The following is a 20,710-nucleotide window of genomic DNA, read 5'->3' on the forward strand; positions in this document are numbered from 1 at the left end:
CCAATGGGTGTTTCTGGGACAGGCATAATCAGACCTCTCTGCTGAGCTGCAGTTTTCATCCAACAGGAAGAAAATGGAAAGTTGGTTTTTCAGTTTATCTATACATTTCCACTCTTGTGTTGATTATACGTTTTACATGGTAAAATAAATTATTAAAAAAGTCAATCTGCATAGAAGGATTAGGAGGGAAACTAAAAATGAGCTACCTAGGAGCCTGAAGAAGTTGTTTCTTTGTACATCTACAATGAGATCTACACTTCTCATTAAAATGAGAAGTGACACAAGTGACATTTTATTTCAGAATTCCCCATCTTCTCCAAATTCTTTATGTGAACTTGTAGAACAAACTCTGTTTCGTCCTGAAATGTAATGGTCAAGAGTCACCTACACATAACCTACACAGTCACCCAGAAAGAGAAGGGAAAATCTCTCTTGCTCTGAACACTCAGACATCTTGATAAGAAACAAGTTTATATTTGAACTTGTAAAACTGTAATTTCATCAGGAAATCAAATTGCCAAGATGAGATAATTCTCTGGTTAAATACCAGCATACAAAAATGAAATCCAGAGAGAAATGTAAACGTCATTTATTGAAAACTTGTGTTATAGTTCTCTTTGCTATTTCAACATACTTAATTAAGTTTCTCTCCCTCTGCTTTTGTATTTTGTATGTCTCTCCTTTTCTTGTTGAAGCCTAAACTGCAATTTCTTCAGTCCTAAGGCAAAAGAGCTTTCCAAGCCTAGGAGACAAGTGACAGTGAGATGTGCCAATCTGTCAGCATGGGAGCACTCAAGGTCACAGACAGGGCGGTGCTGGGGAGAGGACCTGAAGCTGGAACATGTGGTGCTTTCAGTGGGCGTTGGAGGTGGATGCAACACCTTGAGAAACGCTGGGAGCATTTATGCCTGAGAACCTGAAGGGAACAAAGTGCACAGAGAACTCTTCCAATCACCTGCCTGTGGAGCAGGGTGCCCCGTGACTGGAGGACAGGGCTGCCCGCACATCTTTGACTACAGTGCAAGACTGAAGCCCCAGCCGTGCTGTGGGGACAGCAGGTACACCTTGAAGGACCAGCTTCGTGGGGTTGACGCTCCCCCCCAAAACGGCTCGCTGAATACTCCGCGATTAAATGTGGAAAACGGAATAAAACCATAACTCTGGAAAACCTCCGCGTATTTCATTACCGCCGTTGCCTTATCACCCACTATTGCCAATTTCAAGAATTACGGATAAAAAAACCCACCACAGTAAAACAAGCCGTCGTCTTTCACAAAGATGCATAATCTGTTTAGGATTGTTCTCCCATTCATCGGGGATGTCGAGAGGTTCAGCTCACTCCTCCCTCCTCCTCCCGAGGCGCCCCAGCGGCGCGCGGAGCATCGCGAACCGCTCCGGCGTTGGCAGCGGCCGGTCGCGAACCGCGACACAGAGCGACACAGAGCGACAACCCCTCCTCTCCTTCTCCCTCCTCTTCGCCCCCGCTCCCCTTCCTTTCCCAGCCCGCGCCCGCCTCCGTCACGGCCGCGCCGGGCGCCCGGAGCGGCGGCCGCTGCCCGGGAGCGTCCATGGGCGCTGCCCGCCCGCGGCCGCGCGCCCCGCCTCCTCCTCTGCCCGCCAATCAGAGCGGCGGCTGCTGCGGGCCGCGCCTCGCCATTGGCCGCCGCCGCTGTCAGTCAGGGGCCGCCCCCGCGGAGGGGCGAGGCGGGCGGGGGGGCAGCCGGCTCCGGGCGGGCGAGCGGGGCCGGGCGGCGGCGGCGGCGCTGCGGTTGCGCCATCTGTCAGGAGCCCCGGTGGGAGGGAGCGCCCGAGCCGCGCTCGCCCGGGCGGAGCGGAGCGGAGCTGAGCGGAGGCGAGCCGGCGGCGGCGGCGGCAGCAGCAGCAGCAGCGCGGACAGCCCGTGCGAGCTCATCCCTGCCCAGGCTGCGGCTGTGCCGCCGCACGGAGTCGCCGCCTCCGCGCCCGGCCGCGGCTCGGCGCAGCGCGTCTGCCCCGGGGAGAGGCAGCGGCGCCCGGAGCGGCGCCCCTCGCTGCGGGCGGGCGGGCGGGGGCAGCCGGCGGAGGAGCGGAGCGAGGAGGATGCGAGTGCGGCGGCGCCGCCCCGGCCCCGCGCTGCGCTGAGCTGAGCCGAGCCGAGCCGCCTCAGGTAACGGAGGGGCCGGAGCCCGCCCGGGGGAGCGGGGGCGGGGGGATGCCTGCCTGCATGGGTGGATGGATGCTGCGGCGGGTCTGTTTCCTTTGTGCGCCCGAGCGGTGACGGGGTGCGGGGGCTCCCGGCGAGGGGAGGCGGCCGCGCTGCTGCGGGTCTCTCCCCCACGCACGCACACGCGGACCCCGCGCCCGCCTCCTCCGCCGGGAGCCGCGGCCGCAGCGCGGGCAGGGCCGGGGGCAGCGCCCGCGACCGCCCGTGCGCGGCCCCTGGTGCCCGGGGTCGCCCGTGTCGGTGTCCCACGCCCCCGCGGACACTGGCCGGGGAGAGGGGAGGGGGCGCAGCACAGGGACGTATTTGTTGTCGCCGAACTGCGAAAAAGGGGAGGGGGGGAGGAATAAATAAAAAGACCTTCTCTCCCTCTGAAATAAATCGTATAGGATTTGCGCGTCTGTGACAAAGGCCTCTTTCAGGGAAGAAAGAAGGGACGCACAAAATGCCCAAGGGTGGTAGGATGTGAAAAGAGGCTTGTTTCTTGTGTCTCCCCTAGAGCCTCTCTGTTCCTTCCCAGACGAGGCCGCTGATCTGGTGCCAGTTCCTTTTCAGCTACATTTGAGATTAGGGAGAGATACCAAACGCCACACCATGAGTGCCAGCGTTTTGCTGCGTCTGCAGAGCCACAGTGTACGTGTCGCCCGACCTCCTTAATAATGCTCAGTTTGGCCTCTGCTTCCTCGGGATCTCGCCTGATTTCTGCTCTGTGTGGATTCTGCGTGTGTGAGAGCTCTGGGAGAGGGCTGGCCAGGGAAGGGGGTCACTTTGTGGAAACAAGCCCATGATACCTTGGTCCGTTCAGCAGTGACGGGGAGGGCAGGGCTGAGTAGGTGCTGGTGGAGAAGGTTTGGGCTGAGTGGAAAGCAACCTTCTGCAGTTGTTCATCCATCACTCTGATATGCTCTGATTCTTAAAATGCTAAAAAACGAGTGACCAGGGTGGACCGGGCTTTTGAAATGCACACACAGGACTGGGAACGCCTTTGAGACCTTGTCATTTTCCTCCTTGTATACAACCTCCTTAACTCCCACATCCTTCCTTCCACCATCCTTGCAGCTGTAACACGTTTTAGGATCTCCTTCCCACACCCTTTTTTTTTTTTTTCCTTTTTTTTTTTTTTTCTTTTTGTCTTGATGTCTTTTTAACTAGCATTCTGGAAGCTGAGAACAGTTGCAGGTGAGGATCTGTTTGTTTATATGCTGGTGGAGGAAGTGTTTTCATTAGGTTTGACTCGTCTGGTCTCCCATGAGGAGGAACAGTAAGCTAAAGGGACACTGTCAACTTGAAATGCAGAGAATGTGCGTGATGAATGGAGAGCTGTGTCCAATATTACACCCACTGTTGAGCTCCCTGCTGGAGATCTGTGGTTTTTGTAAGCCTGTCTTCTGACTGTGTGGGTTGGTCATGCAGTGAAGGAGTAAAAACACACTTCAAACAAAGTTCTGTTAAGTGAACAAAGGAGTGCAGAAGAAAAATACCAGAGTGGGAAGGGAGGGAAGGCAACATCTCCAGCATCTCAGTTACATGAATTGTAGCCACTGCTTGACCCAGTGGGAAACTGGAGGAGCTACAGTTCATTTTTACAGTAGCACATTTATTTAGTATCACTAAAGTGGAAAGGTTGTTATCTTTGCCCCAGTGATTGAGGAGTTTCCAGCACCTTGATGTATGTGCTCAGAAAACTGGTAGCACTTGATGGATGTCAGTAGGTCAGTGTCATTTCACAATATAAGAACAATTTTAAGAATGGTATCTCTTGTGAAAAAATCATTGGGTACCTTCTTGAGCCCTTTTTACCCCAAAAAGCTATAATTTTGATGAAAAAGAGAAAGAAAAATAGCCTAATTAATGCTTTAGAAATTTGTATTTTGTTGATAGTAGGCTGCAGATTTCTTGAAATGTTCAGATGCTTCTTAGAGGGTAGCCTGTAAGCATGCTTCCTCTCCACCTCCAACAAATTACTGCCTCATCTGCGTGGCTTTGGCAAAATAAATTTTCAATATGAAGTTGTCTGATGGTAGGCCACTGGCTGTGGTGTTTTGTGGTTTATGCTTCAGGCATGTTGTTTCAGAAATTCTGTGTTGCCTGCTGGTGAAAGACATAGTGACATAAAATACCAGTTAAGTATAAAACTCTGAACAGCTTTCTCTGGAAATTATTTTGGTGTTGAGTAAATACATGTCTTCAGTGAGGGACAAATGACTTTGGCATATGGGCATGGCAGTCAATGTAAGCCAGAAATGAATACGGTGGTATAAAGAAGTTGGTTATTAATCATTTTAACAAGTGTTTTTAAAAGTTAGGACCTAGTGATAAATTTGTAATTCATGTGAGTAAGAAAAACATTGCTGAAGAACTAGTTATTTTTGACAGACTACAATAGATTCCACAATACTTTATCTGAAATAGCTAAATGGTGTCATCTGAAATCATGAGTGGAGTCTGATATGGTGAGAGCCTCTGTGATCACTGGCCCTGTGGCTTAGCTGAATATACTAATCTGGACATGGTATCATCAGTACTGATTTACAGTGTAATAAAATTGTGGCTAAGGTGAGCGAAAACTGTCCAGCACATTTGTGATGATTTCACACTGTAATATGGTACATCTATAATATCATATGTTTAATTGTGTTAAGGAAAGTATTGAGCTATTTGCCATCTTATGCCCAATTACTTTTATTTAACCAGGACCTACGCTTTTCTGTCTTGCAGCATTACTGTGCTTTTACTTCAGGGAGAAAAAGAGTTGGAGCCATGTGTTTTCCCTTCGTCCTTCTCTCTGGGGTGCACATTAATATTTGATTCAAACTTGTTCTGTAAAGTTCTGCTTAATTCAGTTTGGGCACTGCTTTGAATGTATAATAATGGTGTTTGCTTGTGTCATGGACAGTGCTTTGTAATTTTGCTTTATGGGCAAGGCTGCTGCTGGCAGTGTGTATTGTCAAAGTGACCTTCCTTTCAGAGGGAGAAAACCAGCAACTCCTGGCCCTCTCCCACCCCTGCAGCTCCCACAGAAGTGTCTTCACAAGTCACTTTGACCCATTACTCCAAAAACAGGACTTGAACCGACAAATCTAGTTCACCGAGCAGTCTCATTGAAATCCAGCAATTAAGTATTCCTTTGGTGACAAAAGGCTACGGATCTGTATTGTGCAAGTCAGCCATTTACTTGAGGCGAAACCCACAAAAGGGTTTGCATGCCTCGGTGAGGAGCACCCTGAGCTGTGATCCCTGTAGATGTGGCTCTCCTGAGCCGGGGATGTGGCTGCTTTCTGTGCCATGCTGAAGGCACTGTGCACCTCAGAGCTGCCTTCCCAGCGGCCGGGGAAACGCTGCCAGGGCTACCCAATGCAAAGTGCCTCAGAAGGAGGTGAATCTTCAGGGCTGCATCTGCCTGCCTGCTGGGTGTCTCACTTGGTATCACGGTGGCTTAATGTTAGCTATTAGAGGTTAAAAACCCTAACCTTCTTTTGGTGAGGTAGTAATAACTTATATTAAAAAAAAAAAAAAAGAAAGAAAACACACCAAAACCACAAACAAACAAACAAAACCCCACAAAGTTACAAAACCCAAACAAACAAAAAACCCCAGCCAGCTTTGCATTTCAGTAGATGATAAATATGCAGGTGTAGAAGAATTGGGATTTCTAGCATTTGCATCCTGTCATGGGTTTCGCCCTTAGTGCCTGACTTGCAGACAGAGAAATGACAGGTGCAGATGAAACATGCAAGGTTGAAGCTGTTTCGGTGCATCCGAGGCATGTGTGACGCTCCTTGGGGAGGGAGCACAAGAGCCCCGTTAGCACTGTGCTCTAGGGCAGTCTCACCTGCTAGCTCAGGCAGGGCTCTGGTTTCGGGCAGGTAATCTGCCTCCCGGTTTGACAGTGGTCAAGTTAAACCTGTCTGTGGGAGGTGTCCTTGAGCCCTGAAATTGGAAACAGGCCTGACCTTACCGGAGTTGCAGCCAACGAGAAGTACCCCGATGCTGTCCTTAGCACTGGCTGCAGGAAGGCAGTCACATTTTGTAGAGCGTTTTTGGAACTTTAGTTCACTTGGAACGGAAACAAAATTGAACGGTATCACTGCTTTTACTGGGGGAGGTGAAAAATCATATTATTTCAAGTCAGTCAAAACATGATGCCTCATATTGCTTCTGACTGTTTTAAATGGTAACTTGCTGTGAAAGCAAGGATTTCAAATCAAAATACTGCCACCTGTTTGGAGCAAAATAGAACCTTTGACACCTTGACTTTTTACTGGACTATAAAATCAGCAGCAGTTTTGCAGAACTAAATCTTGCAGAAAATGACTGTCGAATTTTTCCTGACCAGCTCTATTCCTTGAATACCATGAATCTGAATGAATGCTTTTAATCTGAAAAAGCTATCAAAAAAGATAGCCTGGCAGTATCAACTGATTTAAATTAGATGGTCCAGGTTAAATCTTTTTTTTCAAGAGGGAAGAGGACAGCAGATTAATTTTAAACTTGCTCTTCCTAAAATGCAGCTCCTTTTTTGTATCAAAGACATCCCAGTTTGAATGGACAATGTTGGTTGTGACAAGGTGCTATGGGGAGAGGTTACCCCACATTTTCCTGCCCAGCTTCTCCTGATTCAGGGAAGTCTTGCACCTCTGAAAGTTGCCCCTTCCTTCATCATATTGAGATGTGGTTTAATGTGATGAACTCTACAAGGCAGCTGTAATGTGAGAATGTTTTGATGAGAATGGGGAAGGTGACCCTTCTGTGCTTATTTGTTTTACTCTATTTTGGTGGATTTTTTTAGGAGGCAACAATGACTGGAGGCCTTTTCTGGCCTAGGGAAATTCTCTGTTCCATCCTGCTTTAGGTTCCCTGTGGCTACAACCAGAAAGGAGGGATGCTGAGAAGTGGCTGTGAGTGATACGTTCAGTGCTTTAAAGTACAAAGGATCCCAGTCAGAGCTCCTCAGAGGAGCCAGAGGTACTTTTAATAGTATTGAATCCTGTGCTGTGAGAGCACCTGATCTGCTCTCCCCAAAACAAAGGCACTATTGCCAACCAGCCCTGAACAAAAAGACTCTACCTCACATAGCTCCCTTTGCTTCACAGCTCTCTCGGCGTGGCCTCTGGAAGATCGTCTGCACATCCTTCAAACTCTCTTGCAGGGGTTTAGGAGCTCTAAAACACAGATCAACATCTAAAGCTTTGGCTCTGTAAGGACGATTATAGCCTGAAATCGAGACCTTACATTTCAGACAAAATGTGCCATCAGTACTGAAGCTTCCAAAAATGCTTGGAAAGTACTGTTTTATTCACCAAAGTGTTGTTGCTCGCAGTGGTGAATTTGAAGCTGAAAGTGATGGTAATAGCACCAGGACAATGTATGAAGAAGGGGAGGAGTAGCAGGGTGGAGGGACATTGAACAGACCAAGGGAAGAGCTGGCTGAAGCAGGCAGAGGAAGCTGCCCTTGTGTGTGTATGATTGAGGACATTTGCTTTGAAAGAAAAGAAGTGTTTGGCACCACTTTAACATGAAAATAACTCTTGTTTTAGTGATTTTGGGAGGAGTAAGGAGGAAACCTCAAATGATTGGCTTGGCTTGCGTGAAATATCTACTCTGTTTAAAATTGTCCTTTTCCTCTTGGCTCCAGTTTTCCTCTGTTAACAGATTTGACCAAAATAGTTCTCGATCCTTTTTGGTATAGTCCAAGTTGAAAATATTTTTGCCAGATAATCTCAATCATGGCAGGTCTAAATTTGCTATATTCTCTATACACAGAAGTTAAACAGGCTGTGAAAATGAAGATTAATATTAAATGCTCATTCAGGTTTGTGCTTTTTTAAAGAAAATCTTTACCATTCCATGAGATTTCCCTAATGACCTGTGTGGTGATTCCTAGCATCCTTTTTCTTAACAATTTCTATTATTTTACTTGTTGGGGATGGGGAGGGCGTGGGGTTGGGTCTTTTTGTTTAGTTGGTTTTTAACAAATAAACTTTAACATTCATTTGAAGGCTTTTTATTGTATTAATAAAGACCTTTCAACCTCCCTTGTTTTTGAACAACCTGTGTGTGAAAGAGCACTTTGCGTAACGTTGATCTTTGACTTGCAGCTGTACCACTTAAAAAAAGACAGCTCTGAAAGTTTTCCTGGCATGACTTTGGAATATCATGTATTTCCTATCTTGGCTGCTGATAACAATGTACAGATAATTGTGTTGGGTTTTTTTTTTTTTTTTTTTAACATGTATGTTGGGTTTTTTTTCCCCTTTGTACCTGACCTTTAAACCACAGAGTTGCTCTGGGGCTTATAGTTGAAGTTGATGCTCTTGCCCAGAATGATTGAGAAGAATTATTGTTGGTTAGCTCAGAAGTTCTCCAAGCCAGAATCCACCACAGTGGGTGATGAAAGTGCTGTGCACATAGCTTCATCCCCTACCTGGTCATTTCTTAGGGCATAGCAGAGAAGACAGCTCATAGCCCTGTTTGGAAGATGGTTATGACTGTGTCCTCTAGCCAGCTGCTTTCACCCCAGGGACCGAGGGGGAGAGCAGGTGTAAGCAAAACAAACTCTCACACTCCTAAAAGAAAGGATATTTGTTTGTTCTTGGGACTGTTTTTCTTTATGGGCACCTCCTCACTAGGCAGCTATGATATGTTTTTTTTCCAAGAAAAAAGAGAATCTCTGAGACTCAGTATGAAAACCTCTGTTGTCTGAGTAGGCAGTTTTGCTGTTTCTTGTCTTAAACTATATATAAATGCTCAGTATTTGTTCTTGGTGATGAGGTTAATGGTGGAGGGCATTTATTATGGTGAAATTAATGACCTCTTGCATGCTTTTAGGACTTACTGTGAACAGGACCTCTTGTATGCTGTCACTGTATGCTAATAAATTTTGAATTACATATCCACGTCCAGCAACATTTTTGTCTAAACACCAGCAAAAATTCCAGTTCTGTTGCCTATCTTCCTCTCTGGGAAGTAACTGAAAACTCCTAAATTTCCTTCTGGGTTAATCTGTGAGATAGCAAACAGATTATGAAATTTTTGGATGTTATCACTCTGTGCAGCATTTAAATTGGTGATTTCATCAAGCAACACTTTCAGTTCCATTTCCAAATTAATTGAAAATGTTTTGCTGGTTTCTTTCTCTTCAAGAAGGAATAAAACTATTTAAAACTAATCTTTTGAATATCACACTATCTGAGGTTATTAATAATTTTAATTTGCAGTCTTTAGCTAAATATGCAGGCCTTTCTTTCCAAATATTAAATTCTCCAGGTATCTTTGAGTGGTCAGTGATTTTTATATTCATAAGACCTCGTACTTTGGACCCGTGAAGAGAAATAGCTATTGGATTTTTATTTTTATTTTTTTAATATCTCTTCTATTTTATTCAGAAAGGCCGAGGCAAACCACCTTTAAAAGGAGAAAGAAAAGTGTTTAATGAAAGCCATTATATTACCTGTATTCACTGTTGAAAAACTTTTTAAGCCCATCAGCCTACAACTGGATAAGATCAGTGTGCAGGAGCTGACAAGCTGAAGAGCCAGATTTAATTCTCAGTGTAGCAGGCTGTATGCTCTCACAAAAACCCACACATAGCATTGGCTTCAATTTATTTTGAACACCTCTCTAGGAGTTTCTCTTTTGCAGGAAAAGTAGTGAGCCCAAAAATTTGACTGAGAAGAGAGCTGCTAAATGTTGTGACCTTGTGGAAGAAACATCCCCTACATTTGAAGGTCGGAAGTGACCTTTTGTGCACTGGGGGAGGTAGGAGACAAGCATTGACTGTCTTTCTTGCTTAGGGCAGCATTACTGGTGTGTCTAAAACTGCAGAACTCCTTGTCCTAATGTTCAAGTGGGGCTGCCAAAAAGGAACAAATTGGGCTGCAGATAAAAGTGTGCAGGGAAGACTGTGTCCCTTTTCCTCCTCCTCAGTCATGGCAGGAAGGGTGGGGAGAGCATCACTTTGCACTGCTTGATGACTCGACATTCACAGCAATTTGCTGCTGGTCCTGTAAAAAGTTTAAAAAAATTCTTGCATTTATAGATTTTTTTTTAAACCACTGACCATCAGTGTGATTCAGTGGCTTCTTTAAGGGTGAGGTAACCTTGTCTCTGCTCTTGCTGAAATTTGCAGCAAATCTTAATTCAAAATCATGAGGTTACAATGTTTGGGGTTGGGGGATTTTTTTTCTTCCCCATGCAGTAGAGTTAGTAGGCAGTTCTGCTTTATGAAGCTGAGTGTATAGATGTAGGTGTTAAATGAGTCACCTTAATCTTGCTTTTGTGGTCAGTTCCTCCATGATTTGTCATGTCAGTTTGTGTCTGGCAGAAGATATCTGTCATCCTTTAGAGCTAGTGTGGCACAGCAGGACTGTGCTGAGAACAATCTGGGCCTGCACGTGGACTGCATTGCTTTGGTTTTATTTCCTTGGGTAGGGCAAGTCTGGGACCCAGGATACCCAAGTGCCTGCAGAGCACTATGCCAAAGTGGGCAGAGGAGCTCACATGTGAGGTTCAGGAGAGCCCCAGCAGCCCGGAGGAGCACTGTGCTCATGTGCCTGCACTGCTTCCAGGACCACCGTGACGTGTTTGTGGTTGCTGTGAGTGTATCTGTGTGGTCTTGTAGAGGCTGTGCTTCACTTCTTGACACAAAAAACAAGAGACAAGAAAGCAATGACCAGAAGGAGTGGGCTAACTAAATGAATGTTCATTTTCATAGCATCAGACTACTCAAAGTATTTTTTTTTAAGTTGTTATTAAACTTAATATTTTTTACTATTATTTTCTTTTTTTACATTATCTGCCCCACTAAAGACATGTTATTATGTTCCATAGGAGCTTCATCTAGAACAGCTACCCACAAACGTTAAGGTGACACACTGCTATGGTAGTATGCAATGGTGCTGTGATAGTATGCAATGTTTATTTTCAATCTACCTTCTTTAAAGAAGGATGCATTCAAATTTTATCACCATAAGAATTGGAGAGTAATTCTTGATGAGTGAGGTCTTACCAAAGTAAGCTAGTGCAGAGAGCTTGTGGTTCAAGTTTCATTTTGAAATTTTAATACATATCTGTGTATTTCTTAATGCCACTGGACTGTTGTTGACATTCTCTTCCAAAAGTGAAATATCACAGAAGTATTAAGAAAATGCAGGTGTAAGCAACTCTGCAAAGGGAATAAAATCTGCTTGCCAATAATGTAGATAACCCAAACTGTGATAAGAATTTCTTCCATAATCAGCAGTTGCCACTGTGAAGTATAATTTCTGAGAAAATATCTTGAAAATGGCAGTCAAACCACATCATGTAGATTTAGTTCATGATTGTTGGTATGGGAACTTGCTGAACATTTTTAAATTGTGACAAGTGTGTAGCTTTGAACTCTTCCACATCATACTTTAAGAAGGGGGTGGAGGACAATGGGGAGAAACACCTAATGTTGTTTAAAGGAATGATCACCTATAGGTTTTTTACCCAATCATATTGTAAAAATTTATTTTCTGTAACTGATCTCTCTAGAGATAACATTTCCTCCTAGAAGTACCTTTTTATTAACTTTTTCATTAAACTACTTTTCAATAGTTCTTCTAACATCTCTGAGGTAAGCTATAGGTTTGAAGGAAATAATCTCTCTGAACAGAATTGAGATAACTTCAAAGCTGGGGCCTCATCCAGGCAGGTTTTGAGTATCTCCCAGGACAGACTGAACAAACCCAACTCTCAATCTCGCCTTCATATGTCAAGTGCTGCAGCAGCTTTGTGGACATCCACTGGACTCACTCCAGTACGTCAGTCTTTCTTTTCCCAGGACTCCCAAAGCAGACTGAGTACTCCAGATGTGGTCTCACAAATGCTGCAGAGAGAGGAATAATTACTTTGCTCCACCTGTCGGCTAATTAAATTGCTTATTTGGTGCCAGATCTTCAGTTGCTGCCAGTTATCTTCATTTCCCTCAAGCTGGAGCTGGTGGAAACTTTCCCTTAAAGGGGAGTATTTGTAAGCTCTGACACCTCAAAAAGAGCTGGAGTGGTGATGGTCCTCTGCTTAAGTTACACTTAAGGAGTGACCAATCCAGTGTTTGTGTATAGAAAACTTTAAACGTTTTCAATTTCCCTCTAGCGATTTTTTTGCATCAGTCCTTCACACTTCATACTGCAATATAACCTGAAGTAGCAAGATTGTATCCCATTTTTGTTAAAACAGTGAAGAAAATGCATAGTAAACAGCATATACAAAGAGATGCATTGTGTGTATTCTGTTTGTTTTCCTGGCAATACTTTGGCTATTAGCTAAGTTACCTGCTTTAAAGTTAATGTTTGGTAGCAAATATGAGGATTGAAATAAGAGTTGTGCCATGCAGGTGAACCTCATGGAAGCTGTGGGACAAAGACTTATGCTTAAAATTTCATACCCAGAAGGTGTTCTCTTCTCCACTAGGTTTCTGAGGCTCTGTCATTGTGAGTGGGCTGTTATAGGTGTCTGACGTACTGCATGTGATTTGCTGTAGTTTGTGTTTTTTAAGGTCTAATCTTCCTACACTATTTGATTATTTTTTTCCAAACACACACAAAGTGAAAAATTCATGATTAGTGGTTTAAGTACTGAAATTAATACATGCCTGAAGAAACACAGAACAACTGGAGTACAAGATAAACCCCCAACCATCAGCAAACCTGTGCACGTGGGACTTATCCTGCAGTTGTTGCTGCTTCTAAGAGAGTGTGGCTCACTTCACCTAGCTCAGAGGTCCAGTCTGAGAGATCAGCTGAAGGTATAGATTTTATACCTGCATGTACCTGCTTTAATGTATAATATATTAATGTTTAGTTTAGGAAATTCTGGCTCACATGTAGCTGTGGCAAAGTGTCTGAGGTGTTGAGTACATGCTGTGTGCTGCCTGACTGACTGGTGGTCAGGGGTGGGCTGGGCTGAGCCCTTGCTGTGCCTGGAGGACCTCCTGGGTATCTATTCCATCAAAGAAAAAGCAAGCCTTAACAGCCCATTGGTGTCAAAGGAAGTGGTAGAGAGGTTTGAGCAGGGGAAGGTCACCAATGGAGGGGAAATGATGTCAGGCTGCTCTTTTTTCTTCTTTTTCTTTTCTTTTTTTTTTTTAATTTAACCTTTAATATTTATTCCCATCAGAGAAGTTGGTCAAAGTCTCCCTTCCAACTCTGGCTGTTGCTACCACTGTTTTCCTCCTCTGATTTTTCTTTGGATGTTTGTTCTAGCTCCGTGGCACTGGCTATGACTGACAGAACCTCTTTTAGTGGTCTCTCTTTCATCTGTTCTGTTCCCATACCCCTGCTTACAGCAATCCTGTCTTCATGTTTGCTTACCTTGTTCTGCTCACCTTCCTTGCCTTGCCTGCAAATCCTCTCATCTCCCAACACAAATGAGCTGTTTATCCCTGAGCTAATGGGTGTTCACAATGCTCTGATCATAATGTTGCAGAACTGCTTATATTCACGGTGATTAAAAAATAAAAAGACGGATTACTTTTTTGCCCAGACCCAAAAAATTAGTTGTATTTTTTTCACTCAGTATGGTTATCACTGTAGGTTGAGTTGTTTGCAGCTCAGAGTGAGCAAGAGGCCCCTCCTAGTTTGGAAGCAACCCTTGGGTTACACAGCTCATTCAGGTTACTGAGGCATTGTTACAGAGCAGAAGGACTTTGTGCAAGAGATATTTCAAACTGGAGGCTTACTACTAATCTGATCACTGGTTTGTGTGGACAAATGGGGAGTTTTGCCTGCTCACAGTAATTAATGGGCACACACACAGACCTCCCCAGGTACTATTGGCGGTGCTGGTGAACAGCTCTTGCCATGGCTGCTCAGGTGAGGTTCACCAGCTCACAAGGGTGCATGCTTTTATTTATTTGCTTTTATTTAATCAGAAACTAGGGTCACTTGGTCCAATATTTAAGCTCTTGTGGGTGAGATAGTGAGAGCTGAAAGCATTCAGAATTTTTGTTCCAGTTTTAAGTCCTGTGAAGAGCTCGCAAGCTTTCTGGTGTTTGGTTGCAGCTTGAGTAAAATAGTTCCAATGGAAGATGAGGGGGATGTGTTTCAACTCACATTTAATATTTGTTTAAATGGGCTGTACAAGATTAAATTTAGATTATTGTCAACAAGATAGAGAAGTCACAAAAACTCCTTTTCTGAAGCGTGTGATGTGTATTATCTTGGTAGAAACTTTGGGACATGAGGCAAGAAACAGCACTGAGTGCAGGAGATCAGTACCTACTCCAGACAATGCCAGCACCTTTAGTCTTCTGCATCCTGGCCCTGAGTAAAATTTGGATGGTGGCAAGACTGGAAGCCAGTGTTACCAATCTCAAATACTTAGATGCTTGTGTGGTTTTGGAGGAGAGGAAGAAGGGGTAGGAGTTTAGAGCTAGACATATTACATGTTCATTTGGTCACCGAGGTCCAAGGTAGTGTGGTGGCTGCTGCTGCTCAAGATCTCAAAGGTGATTATCTTTTTCTTATGGAATAAATGTGTGTGTACTTGTCAACACCTTCTAATTAAATCTAACACATTCAAATTGTGTTGGAGGTCGGCTCCACCAGTGTGACTCAGGTATTTTTAATATATATATACTTTGATTGCTCTGTCTGGAAGACTAGTTGTTAGAGTTGATTTGTGGCTGATCTATGCTGTTTTAAAATTGCTGATGCATAAATGGGTGTAGTAGAGGCTGATCCTAAAAATATTCTTAATTTTCTTATGTTAATGTTGGCAGATGTTTCTAAGCAGTACACTGACTTCTTTGTATATTGTTTTTAATCTCTTAAAAAAAAAATTAAACAAGGGAAGTCCTCTATAAAAGGAGTGGTAAGAGCTGGAGCATTGCTCAGTATGAAGCATTTAACACTATTTTCTCTTCCCTGTTTTGCAATAGTTAAAGCATTCAGTGCTGTCCAAACAGACAAGCCCAGTGACTCCCCGTGCCCTCACCCCTTCCACCCTGGCCAAATCTCAAACCTTCCTGGAGATACAGATGCCCTCCAGGATAACTGACCTTGGCTGTTGAAGCACACTGGCGGCCTGCGTGCAATAAGTGTAAAAACCAAAAATGTCAGAAATGGTCCTTTCATGTTATAGATGGGAGTCAGGGTTTTTTTTTTTTCCCTCTTCTTCTTGTGACTGTATTCTCTGAAAAGCGTGTGGTGGCTTTCAGCTTGAAAAGCAGTGCCTTGGGGTTTCACCCGGAGCACATCACGCATTGACTGCTGTTTTAAGGTGGCTTCTTATTCCCTCTGGTTCTTTGGTGTAGGAATTTCCAATGTCCTTTTGTCAAGAATTACCTTTTAGGAACTTAAAAGAGCAATTACCACATATGCTAAAGAGGCAAAGTAAAGCATACACTGTATTAAAACAAAAGGATTAGGAGGATCTCAAGTAACTTTATCTCTGAATCATAATTTTGCAGCCTACCTTTGTTGATGTGCTTAAATCTGAGTGCATGCCACATGCTTGGACTAGAGGTGTAGCACCTGCCATTGCCTGTATATATAGCTAACTGGTTTTGAACACTTTTTCCTTTGGGTTTTGGTTTTTGGGGGAATGGGAGAACATGTTGGAGATATCTTACCCCTTTTTGACTCAAAGGGAGAGATACCTGGATGATGATTTATATTGATTAGCAATGGCTGAACCCAGAAGAAAAGCAGCATAAACTACAGCCTTCTTGGCAGTAGTTTTGTTGTGTTTTCGGGGCATTTTTTTCTTTACCTGATGTTCACAAGAAACTGCAAACCTAATTTTGGTATTCCTATGGGAGCTCATTTGTGATTACTTGCCAGAATTCCTCAAATAAATTTTAAGTTCCATGTTGGTACCTGTGGTTTGGGTTCCTTTGCTTCAGTTTTTAATACCAGTTTTGTTTTTTGTGTGGTTTTTTTTTTTTTTTGCCTATATACAAATTTGCATTCTTTAACAGAAATATTTATCAAGCAAACTAAGGATAATATGAAGTATAAGAAAGTCTTTAGGTTTACTTAATGAATATTTGAAGATTCATGCCACTTTTATGGCTTTCTGAAACTGTACCTTTGATGTCCTGTGTCCCTGTAGTGTGAGGGACCACACAGTACAGCTGTCCATCTATTGCAAAATTAAAAATTATTAAGGAATGCAGTGAGGTTTTTAATAAAGAAAATAAATAAATGTTAAAAGCATGGATTTTTGTATATTTTGTTTCTTATAGGCATAAGCCTTAAGCAGTTTGTTCACTTGTCGCTCAAACTTGGAGTCTTTTGATGTCTCAGAGTAAATTTGAAGATGACTGTGAATGATATTCATGACCAATGTTTTTTCAGAAGAGGCAGGTATGTAGAGGAGACACTGCTTTTAACCCTTCTGAAGGGACTCTCAAACTTGGTGCTTGTGGATGTCAAAGACCTGGATGCTGCCAAACCAAGTCAGCATGTATGTTCTGCTTGATTAGCCATAGCTCTTCTCTCACCTTTTTAGGGTGGCAGGAGACATGGAGGGAAAGGGAAGGCTCAATGACACAACTAACTGGGAAGTAAAGGGGAGAAAAGGATGATGTGTTAGTAAGAAACAGAGCTTTGTTGGCCCAGTGATTACAGCTTGATATTTAAATGCAGTGACCCTTAGTTCAAACTGTAGCTGCTCAACACCTGAAGTAACAATTTTTTTTTCATTTTTTTAATGCAGAATCTTTATCAGTAGATTTATTTATCAGGCTTTTATAGAGCAAAAGCAACCCAAGCCACTTGAACTCATAATGGTCAATAGAAGGCTTGAAAGCCTGATAACCAGTTTGCCTTCTAGGCATACCCAGCAATCTCCCAGACTTGCTCTACCAGCCAGTCATGGCATTTTAGTGACATTACTTGGCTGCATCTGTGTCTCAGTAATATTCTTCCTCAAGTTTGTTGGAAAAATGGTTGACTGGTGTGTAACCAGAAATAATGACTTACTATGTTTAGATTAACATGGGTAGTACTTGGAATGGGTAATTTCCAGTCTCTTCTTCCTAGGAGTAGTGATTTTTAATGTCCAAAAAAAGATGTTTCATATGTATCCCTTTCAGTCTCCAGAAGTTCAGGAATTGTCTGCTTGATCTCTTTAAGGTCTTGCAGGTTTGATTTCAGTGACAGTTATGGAAACTACTTAGTATAAGAAAATTTTGGGGGTGAATTGAGCAGAAGGGGGAGCAGACAAAACTTTTCATTCTGTTTGCAGGCTGAGGTTTCTATGTCTGTGCTTTAGTCTAGAAGTTTTGGCTAGGGCCAGCCCTTTCCTCTAGGAGTATCATGCTCTGACATTTTGTATTTGTTCTGCATTTTCAACAGCAACAAAGGTACCTGCTTTTTTTCTTTATGTCTTCTGCTTTTACTGGAATTGAGATAAATTCATCCTCTAGAGAAAAAGAAAGGAGGGAGGGGAGAGGAAGAAATATATTGCTGCAATATTGGGTACTGAGAAACTTGGTGTTTCTTGAGACTTCCTGTTAAGCATTGAATGTTTTGTTAACCCTTTCTTACTCTTTCTGTGAGTAAGCATCCTGCATTAGTTCTCATTGTGTAGAACTGAACAAATTGTGCCAGCTTGGCTTAAACTGATATTATCTTTTATTAAACTGATACAGTGAAAAGGATTTATCTGCACATGTGTGAGCTCTAATAGATTTATTCAAGGTTGGACAGGATTTTGGGGTGTTTTTTGCTTGGTTCGAGTTTGGTTTGGCTTTTTATGTGTTATTGGTCAGGGGCTTTCCCTTCTGCCAGATGCTGCTGAGTTGGACACTTATTAGTTACTCTGGATTACATGGTTTGTGTTGGGTTTACCCTCCTGCAGGCCGCTCACACCTAGGCAGCTTGCTTGGGCTGGGGTGTTGGCCTTGCTCTTGGTGAAAAGGGTAAAGGGGCATGTAGGTGTCTGTCCCTCTATCCACACTGCTGTCAGCAGAGTACCTGGGCTGGCAGGTTAGTGCAAAGGCATCCTACAATTGTAGGCTGGCTGAGCTGCAGACACTTAGTGTGGATTCTTACCATGACACCCTGAACCTCCAGAAGATTTAACAGGCTACTTACATCTAGTAGAATGCCTTCTTTTTTTCTCCAGTGATCTTCCCCAAAATTGCTATGCAGATGTGTCTAGAAGAAAAGTATAATGTGCATAGTAATTTGTTTTTATGATCTTCTCTGTGTGATATATTTGAGGAGTCTGCTAATAGATGTCCAGAACAGATAATTTCCTACCTACTTCAGAGAGTTAGAAATTTGCAGTTGCAATAGCTCTATTGCCTTTTGAAAGGGACTTTCTATGGTCCTCATAGAGGAGAGTGGAGTCTTTGGAGATGTGTGGCTCCTAAGGTATTGCCAGTACTTCTGTACTAATAACCTGCTGCTTCTCTAAGGGAAATTGGTTTTCTTAAGTACAGAAGAATAGCCATGAGTTGCCAGCTCAGTTGCAAATAATTGCCCAGAGCTTTCCAGCTGCTGTTAGATCGTGTACATCAGCAATGCTCAGTAATAGGTGCTAAGTGGGAGGAGTGCCCACCCATAATCTCTGCCAAATATCTCTCATGGCTTTTTGCAGTGTCTGTATCCAGAACTGACACAACACGTATGTATTTACATCAGCACTGACTCAGGCTGCGTCTTAAACCACAAAGCACACAGGCATGTTGAAATAAGGGCAGGCAGATGCCAGCTGAGGTTTTGTGAATCTTGCTTTTCTGAGAACAGCTTCTGAGAGTGACACAAAACTGTGCATGGTAGAAATTTAGGGTATGCAGGGGTCTTAAATCATTCCAGTCCTAATGGCACAAGTTAGGATGCAGTGAGTGCAGGTCACTGCTGGTTTCCAGAGAGTTCAAGGGAAGAGCATCTCCAACTGCTCTCTCCACCCTTTGGTTACTGGAGAGTTTTTAATGTCTAACTGTCATCAATATTTGCACAAAGCATCTCTGTTACCTTCAGTGTGCTTGGAGAAACAGCAGACCAAAAGGGAACAGGTCCTGGAAGCTTGTCTGTTCCTGCCTGCATTTCTTGTGCAAGTAAAATGCACTGTCACTTTGTAAAAGCCTTCTTCATCTTTCAACGCTGCTCATGTGTTCCTTACCCATTCTCTCTACTTTTTAATCATCCTGACCAATTCCTCTAAGCCTCTCTGAATCTGTTTTCCAGCAGAGAAAAGACTTTAAAGCAAGTTGAGCAAGAAGTCATGGATTACAGAGTCTGCTTTGTCTAATCTAGAAGTAATTGAACTGAAGATTTGAGGGCTTGGGCTCTTCCTTCTGCAGGTAGCAACAACCCATGAAATCTGTTTATAAATGGTGTGGACCTCTTGTCCTCCCCCTTGATTGTGGTTAACCCAGAAGTAAAAACAGCATGAAGTTTCCCATTTCTCTCTGAGCTTAAAAAGAAGAGACTGTGCATCAGCCTGCTGATTAATCACACACACTCATATGATAAGAACTTCTCAGGGGATGGGAAACATTTGCTTTTAATAATCTTAAAATAGTCTTATGTCAAAGAACGTTTCCTTGATTTTTTTTTTTTTCCTGATCAAGGATGCTTAAGTGCTTGTAGTGTCAGTGTTTGTGTGTTACAGTTTCGGTTTTAGTTGCTTGATGTGATCCTGGGTTTTTCAGCTGAGAAGATCCGTGTTTCCTTTAGTGCCCCGTGGAGCAGACCAAGGCAGTATCAGGAGAGATTGTCTCCTGCTGAGTCACAGCTTCACCTGTTGCAGGAGCTGGGAGGTGCCACATGAAAGTGGTGGTGAAGCTTGGAGGAAGGAAAAGGCAAAAACCTGCTAGGCATCTGGGAAAGAGGCTCCACTTAGGCACACTTTGTTAAGAGAAGTGACTTACTTTGCTGCGTAGCAATCTAATAAACTCTGGGATGACTGGAGAAGTGTCAAGTTAGTGCAACTGCAAAGGAAGTCAATGGACTCATTGCTGTGGATGTACTGAATAATCAGGCCTTGGTTCTCTCAAACTGGGCACCTAAATAAAGAACTTTGGAGTTTATCTTGCCTTTGTCATCACGTACCAATAATACTCCTGGTGTCTTAGGATGCTATTAAAAAATGCATGCTTTGTGAGGGAGGACTCGTGCTGAGCAGTGCAGGGACCCATAAGTGAGCTGGTTGTGTTTCTGGAGCAAGCTGAGAAGATCATTCTGTAAAATGACAGTGAATGTCAAAAGGGAAAAAAAGTATTAAACGTCCACACTGAATAAGCACCAGCCATTTTAGGCACTGAATGGGAGACTCTGCTCTTATGGGAAGCTTTCCATGTGACCATGTAATTAAGAGCTTCATCACAGTGAAGTCTTGGGCAAGCTGGGGGAGGGCAGGCAAATGTGAGCGACACAACCGGTAACAGCTCTGGGAAGTCTGGGGTTTGGCTGCATAACTTCATGCATAGCCTTGATATTTTTGTCACACCAACATGTGTAATTGGTCTTTTGCCACGAATCTGCAGTGAGATGGGGGGGAGCGAAAGCTGAGGTGTGAGCCATTCTGTTGTTC

General features: G+C 43.6%; 1 protein-coding gene and 1 long non-coding RNA gene across 5 annotated transcripts in view; one reads left to right on the forward strand and one right to left on the reverse strand.

Moving 5' to 3' along the window:
• Nucleotides 1-565: 565 nt before the first annotated feature.
• Nucleotides 566-1,471, reverse strand: LOC128786027 (uncharacterized). Its single transcript, XR_008430149.1, has 2 exons — nt 1,247-1,471; nt 566-916 (listed from the first exon to the last, which is right to left on the reverse strand). It is a non-coding gene; the product is annotated as an uncharacterized LOC128786027 (long non-coding RNA).
• A 603-nt stretch (nt 1,472-2,074) lies between these two features.
• The window catches only part of FYN (FYN proto-oncogene, Src family tyrosine kinase), a 136,918-nt gene continuing 118,282 nt past the window's right edge, over nt 2,075-20,710 (forward strand). For all 4 annotated transcript variants that reach the window (XM_053937639.1, XM_053937642.1, XM_053937643.1 and 1 more), the window contains exon 1: nt 2,075-2,146. The gene's annotated coding sequence lies outside the window, so the exon portion shown is untranslated. The remainder of the gene's footprint in view (nt 2,147-20,710) is intronic.

The sequence above is a fragment of the Vidua chalybeata genome, chromosome 3 (assembly GCF_026979565.1).
Source record: "Vidua chalybeata isolate OUT-0048 chromosome 3, bVidCha1 merged haplotype, whole genome shotgun sequence".
Taxonomy (NCBI): Eukaryota; Metazoa; Chordata; class Aves; order Passeriformes; family Viduidae; genus Vidua; species Vidua chalybeata.